Below are 19,294 nucleotides of genomic sequence, written 5' to 3' on the forward strand. Positions count from 1 at the left end.
ACCGCTCTGCCATAGAGTTAGTTCTGTGTTGTCCCCATACGCTCTCCACTCCTTGCCTGCCTCAGGTCCTCATCCTCCTCAGAGCACCTTGTCTGCCCGTCTTCGGTGCTCTGCCATCAGTCGGCTCTCCCATGTAGCTCTGCCATTCCTGACTCTAGTGCCTGCTTCCCAAGGGAGAGTTTTTTGGCTGCCCCCATCCCTAAGAGGGGAAATGAAAGTTATGCTTTTTCTAGAGGTGCATAAAACGTGTTGTGTCACCAGATTTTAGGTTTCTATGTTCTGTTTGGCTCAGGTCATCTCTCTGCAGTTAGCCATGCACAAAGCATCTTTCTTCCTTTATCTTTGTTTTCACGGGGCTTGCCTGCAGTGTCTCACTCTCCTGGAGCTAAGTGACATGGCTGTTGAATCTGAGGGTGCAAGTTTTTATGAGTGATTCTCTCCGCAGCCCCTACTGCTGCTGCTCCTGAGCCGCTCGTACCAGTACATCCGAGCGTGCTGCTGCGCGCTGAACTGGATCAGGGAATTGATCTGGATTAAAGTAGCCAGGGTGGACAGGAAAGCCGCTTAAGTCAGCGATTTGCCCGCAGAAATACTTGAAAAACTACAGTTTAAGGATAAGGGAGCTTTGATAGCCCTTTGACTAACAACCTCCTGGTTTAGGAATCCCTTGTTTTGATGCAGAGTTGCCGCCTCCCACCCTTCAAAGCCTCCTCCCAAACTGGTAACAACAGCAGGTCTCCTTCAGGCCCAGAGCTACTGCTACAGGCAGGGCAGCTGCTCTGGGAAAGCTGGGCCACAAAGTGCTGCAGAAGGGTCTAGGACCCGCTGGAGAAAAAGTGGATGTGTGCAAAGAATATGCAAAATCACCCTTGCTGTGCAGCATCCTAGGCTCAGAAACGGCTAGTTCCTTATCCTAATGGCTGGTCTTCCTTTATCTTGGAACTTGCTAGTTTTTCAACTTTGAACTTGCTGCATCACTAAGCTTCTGGGAAATGTAGTGTACCCCTGATACCAGCCTAAAATCTTGACCCTTCTCCCCCCACCCTGTGAGCCATGCTGAACCTGTCCCATGTCTCCCAAGTCACCCCGTTTTGGTGAGAGGTCCCCTGTCTGGTCACTTTTTTTTTTTTCCTGCTCTTCCATTCTGTTTTCACACACCCTTCCCTTCCTTACTCATTTGTGTGCTCCTGACTTCATGCTATCCTGGGTTTAATTTTTGTTTAAGATCTTCGTTTCTTTAATGACAGCGGGAACTGAAGGCTGTTCGCTGTGGGGGCTGTGGTGCGCGGCTGTGCTTGAGGTAATGAGACTTGATGAAAACCTCTTGTTACTGTGGCAAGATTTCTCCTCTGAATTTTGGGGGGGGGGGGGGAGAAAAGGAAAAGTGACAGACCCTGCTGGGTATGTTAATATATTTTTAATGGCTTGCATGTGGCTAGCTGAAGACTTATTTGTCCAGCTTGAGAGAAAAGTGAAGCAGTGTGTTATTCCTGTGCACCTTTGACTGAGCTTAGCCAGGAGTTGAAATGAGGGAGAGGGAGGGCTGGATGAAAATTTCACAGAAATCCTGATGATATAAATGAAATCTGCTAGAGATGGAGGGGGGTTGGCAGGAGAGGAAGAAGATTGGATCCCAGATACCTCCTCCCCTCCCCCTCCCCAAATCTTTCTCTTTTTCTGGAATATTCCACCGTCTGTGATCATCGAGAGAGCTACTGTCTCAGGCTGTGGTATTCCTACCAGTGGTGAGGGGAGAGATTTTTCTAAAATAATTGCTGTATTTCTGAGGAGAAACAGAAGGGTTTACACTACAGTTGAGAGCTGCGAGAGGGAAGGGGCTGGCAGGAGTTAACACAGGCTGCACAGAGCAGGGAGCTGCCGTTTGGGTAGCGGGCTGCACTGGGCATTTTTGTCTCCTAAGCTTAATATGCTATTAAAGCTGCAAGCAGAATGAGTCTGGTGGTCTGAGCCTGCTCCCTAGGGTACTTTTTTTCTTTTTTCTTTTTTTTTTCCTTTTTTTCCCTCCCCTCTGTTCTTCTGCTTTAGACCCATGTATGGCACCGAGCGTGCTGGAGCGGTGGGCTTGGGCAGCAAGGGGCCGGGGGCTGGGCTTTGGCCCCACGCAGCGGGGCAGAGCCGAGCTGTGCACGCACACGGGGCGCCAGAGTCGCTTGCAAAGAATTAATGCCGCATAACCTGGGAGAGCGAGCACGCAGCAGCGAGCCCTGGCGCTCGCGCGCGCCGCTTAGACCGAGCTGCCAGGAGAGGCCGGCCCTCGCTGACAGGCTGGCTGGAAGGGGTTATGGATGCGGACGGGTAAGACGGAGCATCCTGCCCCCCGGCCCGCGTTAGTCGTGGGATGCTTGGGGGAGCAGTGGTGTTTCTCTTCAGTGCTAGCTCTCCTGTGCTTGCAAAATCCTAGTTAAGGGTGATGCACCCTGGGGCAGAAAGGACAAAAATCAGGTGTGCTGTGAAACAGCCCTTTCCCTGGTGCTGGCAACTTGTTCCTTAGCAAACAGCCACTGTTCCAGCTCAGTGTTTCCCGTGCGTTCAGCAATGAGCTGAGCTGTCTCCATCCCCTTAGAGGAAGTCTGTCTGCCTGATACTGAGCCCCAGTGATCTGCGGCGCCTCCCGCAAGTGAGGAAGTTGATGTGCGAGAGGCATTTTCTTGTCAAGGCCATGAAGGCACATCAACGGCTGTAGAGGCGAGCGCACTCTGGGATGAGAGGTGTTAGGGTCGCTGTTGGGAAGAGGGGTTAATGAGTTGCTTCCTTGAGTCTCTTAGCCAGCTCTGGAGTTGCATATGCAACAGTTTCCTCACTGTCCATATCTGGTTTGTTGTTTCCTTCAAGTGACTGTGGTGCTGTAAAATATCCTGCTCTTGATGAATGGCCCTTCCTCGTGGCAACATCTCCGGTTGTTCCTGAGGCCCTCAGGGTCAAAGCTCTATTTTTGTCATCTTTGGAAAATTAAAGGTTTGACTGTCTATTTAATTTTGGTGCCAGGGAATAGTGCTAGACTGGCAACTCTGGGGACATCCTCTGTAGCCTGCCCCTGCCAATGAGCCAGATTTTTGACTCCAAGCCAGACTGTCCCCTCTGATTTTAAGTAGCACAAAAACAGTTTGTGGAAGATTTCTCTGAGGATATTGTAGATTTCTTTGCATCGCAGAAGACTGGAAGCACATATGGCGAGTTAGCATATCTGACTGAGGGGATAGCAACTTGTTAGCCCACAATTACTAGATTCCTCTGCTGATCTGACCATACCCTTATTTAGACTTAAATTAGCTTTCATCTGATTTAGTGAAAATCACTTTAGTAGTGAAGTAGTCAAATCCCTTATGCATTCTGTATAAATCTCTCCATGCAAGGGTTTAATCCGTTTTGCCCGTCTGCTTAAAGTATTTCAGCTTGACTTTCCAGTATGTCCCCATGCAAGCAAGCCCTAGTTTTCAGTGAGTGTCCACTGCTTTCTTAACCCAGTTTTCCAGCTGGGCTGAAGTTGCTGACGGCATCATGACTTATCCAAGAGCATGAGTGAATGTGAATTGGCACAAAATCAAAACTGGAGACCCACCAGGCTCCCTGTCCTGTAAATTCTGGATTGTTGAAGTCCTACATTTCTTGAGTAGCCAACAATAATAGTCAGCGAATATATAGTTTTTTTTTTTTTTTTTTGTACTTAGGCCTCTTCTACTGATAATATGATTATAAAACAATGTTTTGTTTTGTTTTTTTAAGTCTCCTTAAGCACATTTTCTAATGTCCAGATTAATTTTAAAGATGATCCAAAAAGAATGTTCATTTTTTTTCACTGGGCTTGTACCAATTTCTCCCTTCCATCCCCCAACGGATGAAAAAATGGTACTGTCATCAGGCCTGATATATCTAAGCCTAAAATAAACAGTACTGTGTGCGTGCATGCTCTCGCGCTCTCTCTCTCTCTCTCTCTCTCTTTATTTTTTTTAAATTATTTTTTGGCTTTGTTAGAGAACTGCTGGTGAGGTGTAACGGATGGTTTCTATGAGCTCTAATACTTTAATTGTAGGTATGAGAGTGTTGAATCTATTGGCTGTCTTCAGATTAAAACAATTGAATAAATAAAAGTCTTCACTTGCTTTTATTGCTGTCTATATAAGGACAAACCAGAATTTGACATGGGCTAAATTGAATAAAATACCATTCTCTCTCAAGATCACAGCATTCAGTTTCTCACTACTTAAGAGGACATCTTTTTTTTTTTTTTTTTTTTTTTTTTTTTTTGGTCCTCTGGTTGTCATACTCTTTCAGCCAGGACAAGTCTTTCTTTGCTAGGTGGGAAAGACAGTTGGGCCAAGATTCACCCCCCCCCCCCAAGTTGGTCTATGTTTAGTATGTTTAAAAAAAAAAAAAAAACAGCCCACAATGTTACATGGACCCTTCTCCTATTTTTAAGTTTTAAAATTAGTTTAAGGTCACCTTTAGCAATCTGGTGCTGCAAGCCATTCACCGTAGCAACCCCTGTGTTAAGATATACTGTCAGAACCCTGCTTGTTTGTAGGCTTGCTGTGAACTTTAGACACAAGGCTGTGCAACGTAGTTTCTTACTTTCTAGTTGCTTATGAGGGCAGAGCTGCAGACAGTGATTTGATTTTTTTATAAGAGGAAATCATTGGGGAGGTTCTGAGAAGCCCATAGGCAGCTGACGTGGGTGACTGCTGGGGTCCAACAACAGTGTCCCAATGAAGTAGTAGCAAGGATTTGTTTGTTAACTTAATAATCCTTCATCCCTGCACCTCTTCGTACGCTCCCGTTAGCCCTTCCCCCTCTTTGTGCCTCTGAAGTGCCATTGAGTGGTGTGGGGAATTGCATCCAAGAGCTCGTGGTGGCGGCTGCTGCTGCTAAATCAGCCAGCTGAGCACCTGCTGTCTCCTCGCTAACAGAACTGAACAGCCAGCTATTTGTTGTTAAAGTGACATTGTCAAAATAAAAACCATATTTTAAGCCATCTCTTCCTTGCATTTGTGCATAATGCAGTGGGCTATATTAAAACTAAATGAAATTTAAGAAATCCCATCGCTATTCTGCTTGTAGCCAGAGGGGATGGCCTTGAGCATCAGGTATGAATTACCTATGCGCCCTGCAACCACAACTTTGAATCCCAGCAGGCTTGACTTAGCCCTGCGTGCCCAGGTCGATAAATTGACTTCCATGCAGCTTATTATGTGGGGGTCTCTCAGATGTGACCTTATTAAAACCTGGAGTCCTCTATGGACATTAACAATCCCACAGCTGTTTCCCTAAGTATAGGGGAGGGTGCTGCTGCAGTGTCCTTGACAAAATCTTTTCCTTCTCCAAAATCTCTGCTGAGAGGGGCACATGCTGGTCATTTACCTCTACCAAGCCTCAGACATGACTGCAGCATGTTGCTGGGTGAATAGATGTTTCTGTGTGGGGCATCAAAAGCACGTATCAACCTCCTCCTAGTTAGTGTAAGGGCTAAGGCTACTGGCAGGGAAGCTCTTCATGTGAACAGATCATCTTTGTGTACTATACTTGATTATACTGTATTGTTGTTCAGATTCCTGTTTTATATACCAAAAAATAAAATCCTAGCTTTATCTGGCCTGCTGCTGTTATATCATATCATAACCTCAGACTATTTCCTTCCCTCTTCCTGACCTATCATTTTTTTCTGTCTGTATTGCCTTCAGAGCCTTTTTCCTCTCTGTCTTTTCTTTAACTTCCTATCCCTATTCTATATATGCTTGGCCACAAGTCAGCGTCAAAATGCCAGTGTGCTCAGATGGGAGTTTCGAACTGCTATGAAATATTTAATACATGGAGGACAAAACTGATTTGCCACAGGCATGCAGGAAAGAGAAGGAAATGACCCAGCATCCTAGGACGAGGCTGAAGTTAGAGCTGGCTTTTTTCTCCCCTGCCTCCCAGCCTCCTGATAAAGTTGGAGGTTTTTGCCAATCATGTCTGCTCCTGTTTGATGACCAGTGGGTGTTTTTCTTTTTTCTTTTCTTTTCTCCTCCTGGCCTTTTTCTTTTCATCCCTGCTCAGAGCATACTGGGTGGTATGTAAGTGGATGGTAGTAGATCTTGGTACCTAGCCTCAGCTATTCTTTTGTCATGAGGAAAAGAACAGTGCAGTGGTTAGGGTGCTATTCCTGGGGTTGATTCTCCTGTTTGGACACTCTGCCATCTGTAAGATGGGGCAGTTGCAGCCCACAGGGGTGGAGGATAAATGCGAAGCGCTTGGACCTCAGGAGAGGAGAAGGCTGGGGATGGACAGCTCCAGAGCTGCCCCTGCCCCAGGGCAGCAAAGTGAAATTGGCACCTTGGGTTTCCCCAGAAAACAGAGGGCAAGCACTAATAAAAGATCAATTTCTAATATTCTGTTTTGGGGGAAACTCTAAGCAGCAGCAGAAGTGCTGGAGCCGTAGATCTACAGATTGCTGTGGCTTGGCTTAGTCTTGCTTCACATTATAATGATTTTCAACAAGCTACTCGTGTGTGTGTGTGTGTGTGTGTGTGTTAATGAAGGCTTTGATTCAGTACAAGCTGTTATTACTGGACCATGCTTTCTTGGTCTCTTTCACAAGCAAATGAATTTTCCCTGTGTCCTGCCTCTCTGAATGCTCATGCATGCACATGTGTGTGCACTTTGGGATCTTTCAGGATGGAAAGTGCAGTGGGAATGCAAAATACTATAATTATGTGCAGTGTTCATTTCTATTTTTGCTCTGCAGTCAGTTTGGCAAGTGGAACTCTGTATGTCTGGGCAGTTTCATATCTGATCTGATACATTCATCTGTGCTTTTTTGCATTGTGGTTTACAGTACTGCAATTGAAACCTTCAGGATTACTTAAAGATGGAATGAGAGCGTGCTTCCATTGAGCTTTGTAAAGGCCATTTCTTCTAGTGCAAAATAATGGGCCTAAATGACTTGACAGTGCCCCTTTTAAATCCACTACTTGTTTCCTGAGGGGGCAGGGGCGAGGAGGTAATGTATAGGTCTTACAGGAATAAAGCCAGTGTTTTCTGCTCCCCTGCGGCTCTGCAGCAGTAGCTCACTGACTGACCCTATTAGCAGAGCTGTTCTGTCATCACGGGTGAGTCAGGTGTGCAGACGGGGAAGGGAACTAAACAAATAACGTGAAGTTAGAGGATGCGGTGCACATACAGCAGTGACTGCCAAATGGGAAGGAATAAAAGGATGGGGGGAGGAAAAGATCCTCCCTTACAGTAACAGTGGTAAAAATACCCAAGTCCTTTCTTCTCTTTAGCTTCTTTTGAAGCTGCAGCCTTGGGAATTGCAGGTCTGGAGAATTCAGATGCAGGCAAGCTCATGCACTGCTGTGGAAAGTCACATGTGGGTACAAGATGGGTGCATTTCTCCGTGAATCACTCCCGAGCCTGTGCACCAGCATCGTTCTTGGAGGAGATGCACTACTGCTGGGACCTCTTAGAGATGAGATGTAAAGCCCAGGCCTTGATCAATTGTTTGTTAAAGATCCCACTGCACTTTTCACAAGATTAGGGGACAATAACCTCGGTGTCCTGGCCAGATTCCAGTTCATTACTTTCTGCCCATCTAAAATTTCCCCTCCCCCCCCCCCCCCCCCGCCGTTTATGCTGGAGAAGTTATCATTCACTTCCTCTCCTAATGACTCATGGGTAATGCTGCTGGCACACAACTGATGCTTTATTTCATCCTAGTGATGAGGGAGTGATCTCTGTGATTTGGGGTCTCTGGGCTGAAAGAAGTGCTATGGAAACACAAAGATGCTTGGAGTATACACATATACACAAAAGCACAGTTGGTTACTGTTCCCTTCAGCTGCTGATTCAGAACAGGTAAACACTTTTTTCAGCTGAATCTTCCAGCTAATTCCAAATCATAAATGTGTGTGTATGTGTGTGTGCATGTCTGTCTCCATTCCCCCCTCCTTTCCGTCTTGGAACAAGAAGAATGTGTCAAGCCCTCTGGCTGGAATCCAGGACTCTCCGTGGAACTATAAATCGACCCGTCAGGGAGGGGGAAAGAGATTAACGCTGGCCGTCTTCATTAGTGAGTCCCCGGAGGAAACTGGGTCTGTCATGAGCCGTGAATGAGACCAGCTGAGAGAGAGGGGGGAAGTTTGCGGTTTTTATCACTGCCTCCAGAGACCCTGGAGGAGTGGAGGAAAAGAGTGTGATAGGGATGGGAGGATGTAAAATGAAGGAAGCTGGAGCTTTCCAGCACATCGCTTGCTTCCTCATTGGAGGATAGGGTAGCTGGTTGCTGATCCTCCGCGCCAATCCCTGACCTGGGAGCCCATGTGTGTGGCTGGAGTACTTGGCATGCTAATTGGGAGCAGAGAGGAGCGAGCCCAGTGGCAGTGCAGTGCCCTGCCATGCTAAACAAGTGCTGGTAATTGCATTCAAGGTACTTTCATTATGTCAGATTTTTCACAGAACCAGAAAAGTGCATTTATCACAAGCAGCGTAATTCTTCCTGGGCATTGCTCAGGGGGTGTGTGCTTAATTCCCCCCTCCTCTGCCTCCCAGAAAGAGGAAAGTAATTCTTTCCTATGTTTTATTCTTGCTTGCCCAGTGATTTTTACAAATCATTTCTCTGGGCTTCAAACAACACTCTCTTTCTTCCTCTCTCTGTTTATTGTGTATGTTTGCACTGCAGTCTCTTGCAAACACATGCATGCACTAACACACACACGCACGCTAATTGTTGTTTTTCCAAGCAGAACAGGGGTATGGAGATTGCAACTGCAGCTGGTAACGTTTCAGGTTCCCTTGTAAAGTCCCTGAGAGGCTGGATTGTGGTGGTGCTCCTACCAGTAAAATCTGGTTTAAGCTGGTAGTTGTCTCCCCCTCCCCGCTTCTTGCAGTGAGTGACGCAGGCTCGACAGCTCCAGATAGTGATGCTCTTTATTCGCGGAGCAACCATCACACACATCGTGGCAATACCAGCAATGCACACGCCAGTCCTACCAGGGGAGCTAGCCATGACCTGAGGGAACCAGGGAGAGGGAGGCTTGTCTGTGCCCATGTGGTCCTTGTCACCTCTGTAGTGTGACAACAAGAGAACCAATTAGTGTCAGCCCTGGTGGTGGATCTTACTGATGGGGACACAGACCTGGCTAAGATGTGAACTGAGACATCGTATGTTTTCCTGCTCTGCTTCCCTGCAGGTCTGCAGGGTAGAGGATTGCACTGGAGAGCAAAGGGAGCTCCTGGGAAATGCCGCGTGTGTGCACTTGTGTTGCTTGCGCAAGATGCTCTCAGCTGCTCCAATTGCCAGAGGTGCAGGAGACCTTTGCAGGCAATTGCAGTTACCCATCCACCTGACCCAGGGCTTTGCTAAAACTGTTCTCGTTGTCCTCTTCTTCCTCCCGGCCTCACCACTGTGTTTTGCCTGCTGTTTTCCCATTAGACAACTTCCTGCCCTCGACATGAGTACAGCTTCCTACGTCTACTCTACCTTGATATGCCAAGTCCTTTGTAAAACACAGCGCACGGCTTTGCCCCCCGCTGGCGTGTAGCCACCTCTGCTGTGGAATACTTCAGCTTCTTGAAATCACTTTCTACTAGCACTTGCAGCACAGTTGCGGCTTGTGGTCCTAGGTGTTTAATATTTACTAAATTAAGTGGTGTTTCTTGGTAGTAACTAAATCCTTTTTTTAATAAACCTTTTTTTCTGGTATGATATGATGTAAGTATTTAATGTTTTCTTTTGTAAAGAGCAACACATAGCAGGAAAAATTGGACAAATAATTGATAATATTTGGAGTAGGAATGTGGGCAGGAAGAGAACAGAAAGCTGAGGGAAAGAAACTCCTGTTTAAAATCCTTACTCGAAACAAGGCCATAACTAGTACTAAGAAGTGCCGTTGCCAGGTGAGTCAGCAGCAGAGTTGGTCTAAAAGCCAGGAATCCTGCCTCCTAGTTTCCTTTTACACCTGCTGCTGCTGCTGCTAGCTGAGGAGTACTCAGTGATGTTTTGAAATGCCTTGGAAGGGGAAGAAATAAATAGTGAAGAGCAGAAGAGTAACTGCACCATGGTGCCGTGGCACAACACCAGCTATGGTGTCACTAATGAACAAGCTGATGGATGAGTTATTAACTCCACAGTCCGGAGGGAAGAGACCATCTTCACTGATACCATCTTAATGGACAGTGCCGTCCCTCGCGGAGGTGAGATCACCCTTTTGTCTAGCACCTGGGTGTCCTTTGGAAGCCTCCAGTTCAAGCCTGATCCTGCTTAGCTTGTGACATGGCCTGAGATGGTCCGGTCCGGTGTGTGAGGTGACCTGCTCGTGGCCAGGGTGGAGGTCTCTGATCCTGGGGGAGCTCTGTCCTGGTGGAAGGATCGAGGAGGGACAAGGGGAATGCAGCCTGCTGCGGGGGAGAAGTGCTGCAGTAGATTAAAGCAACTGCTGAGGGACTACTCCAGTGAAGCTTGAAATCAGATTGTTTGACAAACATCGTGTTAGAAGCACCTGGCTGGTTCTGTTTGCCCCACAGCTCCCTACCTCAGAGAGAAAACAAGGTTTTTCAGTGCTCCAGAATTGCTTTACTCTTCCTTCTCCCTTTCCCTCGCTATGCCCCAGAGGGCAGATTGCTTGCCTGCAGCGAGCCATGGGTGTTTGTTGGGGATGGAGGGGTGGTAGAAGGCTTTGGGAGCCCCTCAGCCCGATACCATCCCCCTGTATATGAGAAAGAGAGCGAGCTTGTGGAGAGGTGGGTTTGTTTGGTGTGATTTTATTTTATTTTTTTCAGCTCTGATTTTTGTTCTGCCTCATTTGCATATTGTGGTTTTTTTCCAAGCCTCTGCATCTCCTTTCTTCCTCCCTTTTTTTTTTCTTTAAATTCTCTTCTATCTGCTAAAGATTGCTCCCTAACTCTCAAATGTCCCTCCCCCGCCTCACTCCCCCCCACTGCATTTTTCTTTCATCCTTTGTTCTTGATTGCTTGTGCCCAGGAGCAAAGAAAGGGAAAGGGAAGGATACCATCTCTCTGTGAAATACAGGAGAGTGAGAGAAATGCAGGCAGGCAAAGTTGTCAGCCTGGCAGAGTGAGATTGAATCCATCTCAGGAACGCAGGGCGTGTGTTGCTGGAGCACACAGGATTCACCTCCTCCATTACGCTCGCTGCGCCACACGATGGGACTCCAGCCCTGCCAGCCCTGGATGGGACTCCCCTGCAGGCTGTTGCTTTTGGCATCTGCTGCACTGGGGGAATGAAACGGGGATCAGAGACAGACCGAAACAGCTTGCCGTGCCAGCCTAGAATATTAACTGAGTCCTGCGCGTGGTCTCCTGCGTGTCCTCGTCCCAGTGTGAATCTGCTGTGTGTCTCTCACGCAGGACTGTAGGTAATCATCTGAAATGTGTGCACATGCTGGCTGATACATCACATCTTCTCTTTCCTTCCATCTCCTCTCCCTCTGCATCAACAGCGCTGCCATAATCTCTCAAAATCAACAGGCCATTACAGTCTGATGTAACTCAGTGAGTACTTTGAGACAGAAATCCTGCAGTGTGCTTAAAATTCCTAATGTAGAAACACAGTGCTGTCCTGCATTCTCCCTCCGCCTTATTTTCTGGCTTCTAGTGAAAAGTCAGTTTTGTCCTGTGTCTGTGTGTACAGAGTGGACTGCTAGCCCTAAGCCACCTTTTTATTCTCTTTCAGACTCTGTGTTTAAGATGTTTATTCTGGGAGCTGATCTCTTTCCCCCTGCCTCAACCTTCTCCCTTTTTTCCATTAGTAGTTTTGAGTGATGACTTTCAGCTCTCGCCTTGGGAGAGTGGAGGTCATGGAGGCAGCTAACTTTATCCCCTGTGTCTCTTTGCCCTCTGTTCCCTCAGCCTTTTGCGCGTTTGGCCTGTCCCTTGCCAGTGGAACATGTGCTGTTGCTGATTAAAGCCTGTGGATGAGCAGTTCAGGTGAACATGGGCCATGCTGGTTTTCTGGCGTAGCAGAAATGTCTTTCTGCTGTGTGCCTTATTTCCCTAGGAAAGCTTATCTTAGATGTAACCTTATACCTCAATCTTTTTTCTTGGTCCCCTCCCCCAAGTTTTTGTGGTAAGCCACGTTTCTGCCTGAGAGGACTGTGATCTGTAAGCTTGATAGGGAGGGGGTATCAGCTCTCCTGATATTTGCAGGTTAATCTTATTTCTCATAGGACCATTCTGCATCTCAGACTTAGGTTGCAGGTAGATGCAGTGGGGTAGCCCAGACTGATGTCATATCCTACAGAACTGGATTTTCTGTGATTATTTTGGTTACATAGGATAAATGTGGACGATGGAGAAAACTGAACGAGATGCTTGTTGTATGAATCACACCTACTATTAACAGTTCTTCCAAGCGTCTCACCATGGCGCTTGTTGGAAGGACTGGGGTATCGCAGTTTGTGTCTCTCTGCTCTGTCTGTGATAAGGTGGTGTTGGTTCTCCTTTCTGACCTGGCCTGAGAAAGAGCAAAAATGGGTTGCTTGAGGCAGAGTTACAGAACCGGATGCCAGAAGTTGCTGCACCCCATAGTTCTGCTCTAGCCTGCCTGAGAGCTGAAGGCACACACTGGATGGCTTACCAAAACCTGTAGTGTAAGCCGTGTCCTGGGATGTAGAGACAGTGGTTGGTTTTGCCATCTGGGATCAGGTATGTGAGATGCTGGTGTCTTGGTTCCCTCCAGATACAGTCCCTCTTTCCCTTCTGTGGTTCATGGGCATGTCAACAATATCTAATGTCAACCGATTGCAGGGAGATGACCAATACAAAAGAGGTGGCATAGATGCATGGTTTTCATTAGCTGTCAAAAGGAGATTAGCAATTAGCCGTCTCTTACCTGTTCTGCCTCCAGGCCTTATCTGGTACTCTCCTTTATGGCTAGAGTAAAAATAGCAGGTTAGTGATAGTCTCGTGTTCAAAGGAGCTATTTATGGTCCTTAACCAGTGACAAAATGTATGTTTTAAGCAGGTAGTTCACCACACAAAGCTTTTCCCATGATGAGGTCCTTGGATACTACAGTGTAGCTGAAGAAGCCTGCTCTTTGCTTTGTGCACATGGTAGCACAAGCTGCCTGAGGAATGCCACCATGCTGCTTGGGCCATTGATCCCATCGGACTGGTATCTGGGCTTTGACACTGGAGCTGAGACCAAGGGTTCATGGGAAAGTGAGGAACAACTCCACTGTGGATAGTTTGGAGCAGTGAGCCTGAGGGAGAAGCTGCTTCTTTATGTCTTTGTCAGTTGGCTCGCTTACGCTTTGACATATGAGAGTCCATACTAGTTTCTCAGTGATTTCCCTTCTGATGTCACTGTGGATGTTTTCATTATCCTTAGGAAAGTCTAATTATATTAAGATACTGGCCAGTTTTTCTCTGGACTGCCTAAGTAATTTTATCCGTCCATGTGCATCTGTCTCCTGTTGTTGCAAAGGCTGTGATCCTTCCCTTGCCTTCCCTTGCCTTCCCTTGCCTTCCCTTGCCTTCCCTTGCCTTCCCTTGCCTTCCCTTGCCTTCCCTTGCCTTCCCTTGCCTTCCCCTCCCCTCCCCTCCCCCTCCCCCTCCCCCTCCCCCTCCCCCTCCCCCTCCCCCTCCCCCTCCCCTTCCCCCTCCCCTTCCCCTTCCCCTTCCCCTTCCCCTTCCCCTTCCCCTTCCCCTTCCCCTTCCCCTTCCCCTTCCCCTTCCCCTTCCCCTCCCCCTCCCCCTCCCCCTCCCCCTCCCCCTCCCCCTCCCCCTCCCCCTCCCCCTCCCCCTTCCCCTTCCCCTTCCCCTTCCCCTTCCCCTTTTCTTTCCTTTTTCTCTCCTCTTTATTCCCCTACCTTGCACTTGCATAGAACAGGTCACTTCTGTGGCTTGTTATTAAATCTGTCTTCTGGTGCAAAAAGCTCCTGTATAGCTTTGTGCCTCTGGAAAAGACTTCTTGACCATGTCTGTTTTGTTGATTCTTTCTTACATTTTTCATTTCATCTGAAAACACTCTCTCTTCCCTTTCTTGTCCCTCTTAGTTTTTCTCTTCTCCTTCCATTGTAGATATGAGCACTTAAGCTGGTTGGGAATTTTGATTAAATGTTTTCTTTCCTTGGAAAATGTTGGTTTAAAGCAGAAATAAGTGTCTGTCTAAAACACAACATTTCATAGAAGTATTTCAGAGAACGGAATGTTTTGTTGTCCGGCTGCCCAGAATATCCCTTAGCCCGCTGATTTACAGACACTCCTCTGATTTTAAAGCAAGGATTTGAACCTGAGGTTGTTGTCTGAGCATTTTTTTTTGTGGTTGTTCTGACTCAAAACATCCTGCCTCCCAGTCACTGCTCACCTGGGGACAGTGCAAGGGGAAGGAGTGAGCATCAGTGACTGCGTAAGCTGGTTTTGTCCCCAACAGCCGTGCTAATCCAGCTGTGCCTTTACGGCCCTTCTGTAAGGAATGGGAGACCAAATGACCCTGCCCATAGTTAGGGGGGTGAAGGGAGAGGGGGGAAAGACTCTTGAGTTTGGAGGGTTATTTGTTTGTTTGTTTGTTTTCTTAAAGCTCTGAAGAGATGCATGATCTACTGCATCATAATTAAGACAAATTCTTGCATCTGTTTAACTTTGGAAGTCAGCGTGCGTGATATGTTTTTCCTGGAGAAAGCTTTCAAAAGGCATTGAAGGGTGAAAGGACAAGGCTCGATAGCAAGTTATGATGTAAGCACTAGTGTTTAAAAAAAAATCCTTGTTGATACGATGCACTGTCCAGATAATCACCTATGAAGCTGCGAGTTAGTATTGAGTTGTACTTGCAGTGCTGTGGATGCAGTATCATTTACAGGACATGCAAACTGAGGGAGGAAGGGAAGGTCTACCATGCCACTGGGGGGAGCATGCTAGACTAGGATTTGATACATCATGATTCAAACCCTATCCTGCCTCTGTTGGCTAAGTTATTCAGCTTTCTGCATCTCAAGAAGAGGATGTGCCAGAGGGCTTTCTTTTGGAAGCTTTAGCCTTGAGAGCATCTGACAAAGAATGCCAGGAGTTAGGCCTGAGCCCCTTCTGAAGAGGGGGGGAGATGTGGAAGCATGGGGGCAGTGTAACTGTGGGCCACTTAACCTGGGAGAGTCGCCAGCCAAGGCACCACAAACTTGTGAGGTAGAACCAGGAGGCATCCAGCAAAATGCTCAGAAAACAGACTTGAAATGAAGACATGCTCTTTCAGCTGGTGCATCTTCTGCTCTGTGGAACGCGCTGCCACAGGAGTTTATCAGCCTGGTGTATAAATGTGTTCAGAATGGAATTAGATTCATGGAGAATAGATCCACTGGTGCCTTTTAAATGCAATGGTCTGGATATATCCTCTGGCTGAGGAAATCCCTAAACTACTAAAAGCTGGGAGAGGATATCAGGGGCTTGTCTGCTTCTGGCAGCTGTCAGCAGTGGAATTTGGACTTAGGTGGACCTCTGGTCTGATCCCGGATGGCTGCCTCTAAGCTAGCTCATGGAGGACCATTTGTCTAAACTGGGGGAAGGGAAGCAGATGGAGAAATCTGAATGGAAGCTGGTTTGCATTTAATCTGCACTGTTCATGATACAGAGTTGAAATGGAGGACTTGGGGATGGGGCAGTACTAGGGTTTGAGTTGTGAGTCTGGGGTAACATTGGGCATGGCTCTGTGGTGGGTTGAAGTAGATATAAATCACCACTGCTGCCAAATAGCATGGTCCCAGTTTCCTCACACATTAACATCGCAAGTGCATTGCTGAAAACTTACCTAGCAAAAAGATAAATTTTCATCCAGATCTCGTCAGGGAAACATGCTGGTGGAGGGAGGGAAGAGGCAGGAGGGCTTGAGTTCCCCTTTCAGCAGCAGTAAGGGCTTGGATTGCCTTGATGTGTTATCAGACAGCTTGTTTTCAGCTTATTTAGATAGCTCGTCTGCCTCTACCCTTTGCCCTCTTCCGTTATCCCCATTTAATAGTATTTCCCAGCTTCACGAGGGTGTGATGAGGGTATCACAGGCTGTGAAGTGATCAGATACAATGCCTGTTTGTGTGTGTGTGCATGTGCGCGCGCGCATGCATGTGTGTATGAGAGGGAGAGACCTAAGCTAAGCGGCTCGGCTGGCAAGAGCTCTGTGGGGCAAGAAATGGTATTGGCAGGGGTTACTGGTGGAGCGGAGTGTGCAGCGTTGGCATGGCCAAGCGGGGTGGGTAGTCTGCACAGTGCCTTCCAGCGTGCTGCCTGGCCCGCTTGTGTTTTGTTGACCTTGCTTGACTCAGCCTAGCACTCGCCTCAGTGGCATTTCTCAGTTTGTCTGTAACACAATAGTGCTGGCACGCTGCCGCCCATCAATTTTGAAACTAAAAGGAATGGCAGCAGTGGGCAGAAACCTATTGATTGTGCTGTAAATCAGAATACTAAAGGAAAAAAAAAGCCTGATTCTCAGGAAAATTGAAGTCCATCTCTCACCTCTTCAAGACCGCCTTCTGCTGCAGGCAGTCTTTCTGCTACCTCCTCTGGGCACTTACAGCACCAGTAGGTAAATTTTTTGTGTACAGGGACAGTCAGTAGCATGGGCTGTAATATCAGTGTTAATTCTTTTCATTTTTTGTGTGTGCAAATGATGGGATTTCAGGCTGAACAGGGTCTGATAAAGCTGCCAGAAGGTTCAGCCTTGCTTGAGAAATAACCCCGTAGCGAAATGGGACACGCAAGCCACCTGGGGTGCAGAAGGTAGCCTGAGCTGCTGTAGGAAGGAGACAACACTTGCTTTCTTGGCTTTTGAAAATGATGCCAGGTTTGACAGAAGACAAAGTTCTGTAACGTAGGATTGCTTTGCTCCCTTCTGCAAGCGGTGGGCTCGGCCCCTCCCTGCCCCTGGGAACGCCTGGCTTTGGGAATGGAAAAATGGAGAATTTCCCTCGTGGAAGTCTGAGAAAGCAAACGCAGAACTGCAGAAGAGAAAAGGTACTCTTCTGGGGTGGGATATGGCAGAATTAATGTGAGGCAGAGCCTGGGGCTGAGGAACTGGGAGCTGTAGCACACGGTAGAGTTAGAGATTTGGGGGACAGAATGAATTGCGGGGCAGGAGATGGACAGATGGAGAGAGATCTTGGAGGAGGGCCCAAAATTGCCCTATTCGGTACATTTGGGAGAGTCATCACTCTTCTCGTTACACGTATGTTTTGGGAATGGGCCAGGGGAGGTTTCAAAAGAATCATAATCTGAGTTTAAAAAAAAAAAAAAAAGACTCATTATTTTGGGGTCATTTTTATCTGCATTGATTAGTTAAAAAAAAACAAATCTGTTGACTGTTAATACCTCTTGATTTTCTTACCCGTCCATTCTAGGAGAGAATTGTTGCCAGGCTCTGGATCAAGCTTAAACAGGAGTTTCACATAGATTCAGGACAGATGTATAGACAACCTAGGAAAAGTGGAATAGCAGGAAATTATGTTGGTCAAAACTGATATGCTCAGCACAGCCAAAGCTCTTGAGCTAGCGAACCTTTTTTATAGCACATGTTGCCCCTGTGCCATAGATTGTTGATTTTTTTACAGGGAGCAGATGGAAAAAAAAAATCCCTTGGGATGGGATATTTCTCCTGTGACTGGAGAGAAGCTTGTGTGTGCGCCGGAGAAAGGAGAATAACACCTCTTGCTCTGCATATGTTTGGGTTAGCAGGAAAGCTCCTTGAGGATCATGGCTATATTGGCTCCTTGTTTGTCTAAGGTGCTTTGGGATACTGAGGTCAGAAGAGCTTCCTCTGTTGCAGTGGGGATCTGTTATAATAACTGCTGTTTCTGCTGTGATGGGCCACACAACGATGAGATATTTATTAGGCTAATGAGCAAATTATAATTCAAAGCTGCAGGATGAACGAAAAAAGAAATCTATGTTAGCTCCCAACTGGTAATGGCTGTAGTATCAGAGTCACAGAATTCTTGAATTTTAAAGTTTTCCCAAGTGACCAGCACTTGGATGAGATGTGGATATATATGTGTATGCTGTTATATTCTTACACTTATAAATGTGTGTGTGCATTGCGGTCACAATAAAGAGAATGAGGGAAAAAGCTCATTTCCTACCTTTTTATATGTGAATTCTCATTCATAAAGCATATAGGTGGGATATTTTTGTACAGCATTTCCTAGGTTTTTTCTCTTTCCACTAAAAGAAAATGCAGAAAACTTTTGTCATGCATTCAAATACAGCTGTGTTTAGTTTGCAGTGTAGTGCTCTAAGTGGGTATTACGACGTGACCTGCCTAGTGTACCTGTTTTGCATCACCTCCATACACAGAGGGGTTTTTTTTTTGTGTAGCCTCTATTGACCTGCTATCCAGAGGCAGTTTTGGATTATGCCTTATCTGGGCTAGATTCAGATGGTGGCTTCAAGGTGAAACACTCTTTAATCATTAGAGCTGGATGCCTGAGTGTTAGAATCTTGCAAATACGTTGGCGTGTATTTAATAAATACTGACTTTTTTTTTTTTTCTTGAGGAACCCTTGACATAAGCTTTTATTGTGAGATGGTTGTTAGGGCTGAGAATTTGCCACTGACTCCCTCTCCCCACCCCAAAACAAACAAGTAAGTAGAACCATATGTAGTTGACTTCATGCTCCAAACAGCCTCTTAGGCTACTTCCTTATGAAATCAGCAGCTTTTTTAGTGGTGATGGTGTTTTCCTGAGACAAGCCAGACCACTCTAGCCTGCGTAGAGAAGGAAGATGTTTGCCCTAATGATGACTCTTAAGTCAGCCATGAGCTCTATCCAAAGTACCATTTTCCCACAGCTAAAGTCACTACAAAGTATTCCTCTAGCCTAGTTCCCTGTGTGAAATAAGCAAGCTGCTGTTGCTGTTGTTTTTTTTCCTTTTTTGCCAAAATAGAAACATTTAATCATCTTTTAAAGCATACTTCTCAATGCAAAGCCAACAGACATTATTCTCTCAGTAGCTGTTTCTGGTTTAGACTCGACATAAATCTTTTTTGATTGTGCAGTCTGGTTCTAGACTGTGAAGTAGCCCAAATACAGATCTGAGTGATTTTTAACTCGGCATTTTAATCCAGGCATCACTACCGACTTTCCATGCGGTCTTAGCAAAATCAGTTAAATTTATCACTTACTTCTTTTATCTCTGAAGTCAGGGTAATTCCTGGCAAACTCTCAAAAGATTTTGTGGCTGTTTAATTCAGTTGATATTTGGAGAGCGTGCACCAGGTAGTAATATTAGGGAAGTAGGGAAGCACCTTGTGACCCAGCAGGAGGAGAGTATGAAGTGACAGAAAGGGACAAGTAATGGGGGAAAAC

At 46.6% G+C, this 19,294-nt stretch overlaps 1 protein-coding gene across 8 annotated transcripts in view; it reads left to right on the forward strand.

The window, feature by feature from the left end:
• The window catches only part of TCF20 (transcription factor 20), a 128,846-nt gene that overhangs the window by 19,876 nt on the left and 89,676 nt on the right, over window positions 1-19,294 (forward strand). The window lies entirely within an intron of this gene.

The sequence above is a fragment of the Dromaius novaehollandiae genome, chromosome 1, assembly GCF_036370855.1.
Source record: "Dromaius novaehollandiae isolate bDroNov1 chromosome 1, bDroNov1.hap1, whole genome shotgun sequence".
NCBI classification, from domain to species: Eukaryota; Metazoa; Chordata; class Aves; order Casuariiformes; family Dromaiidae; genus Dromaius; species Dromaius novaehollandiae.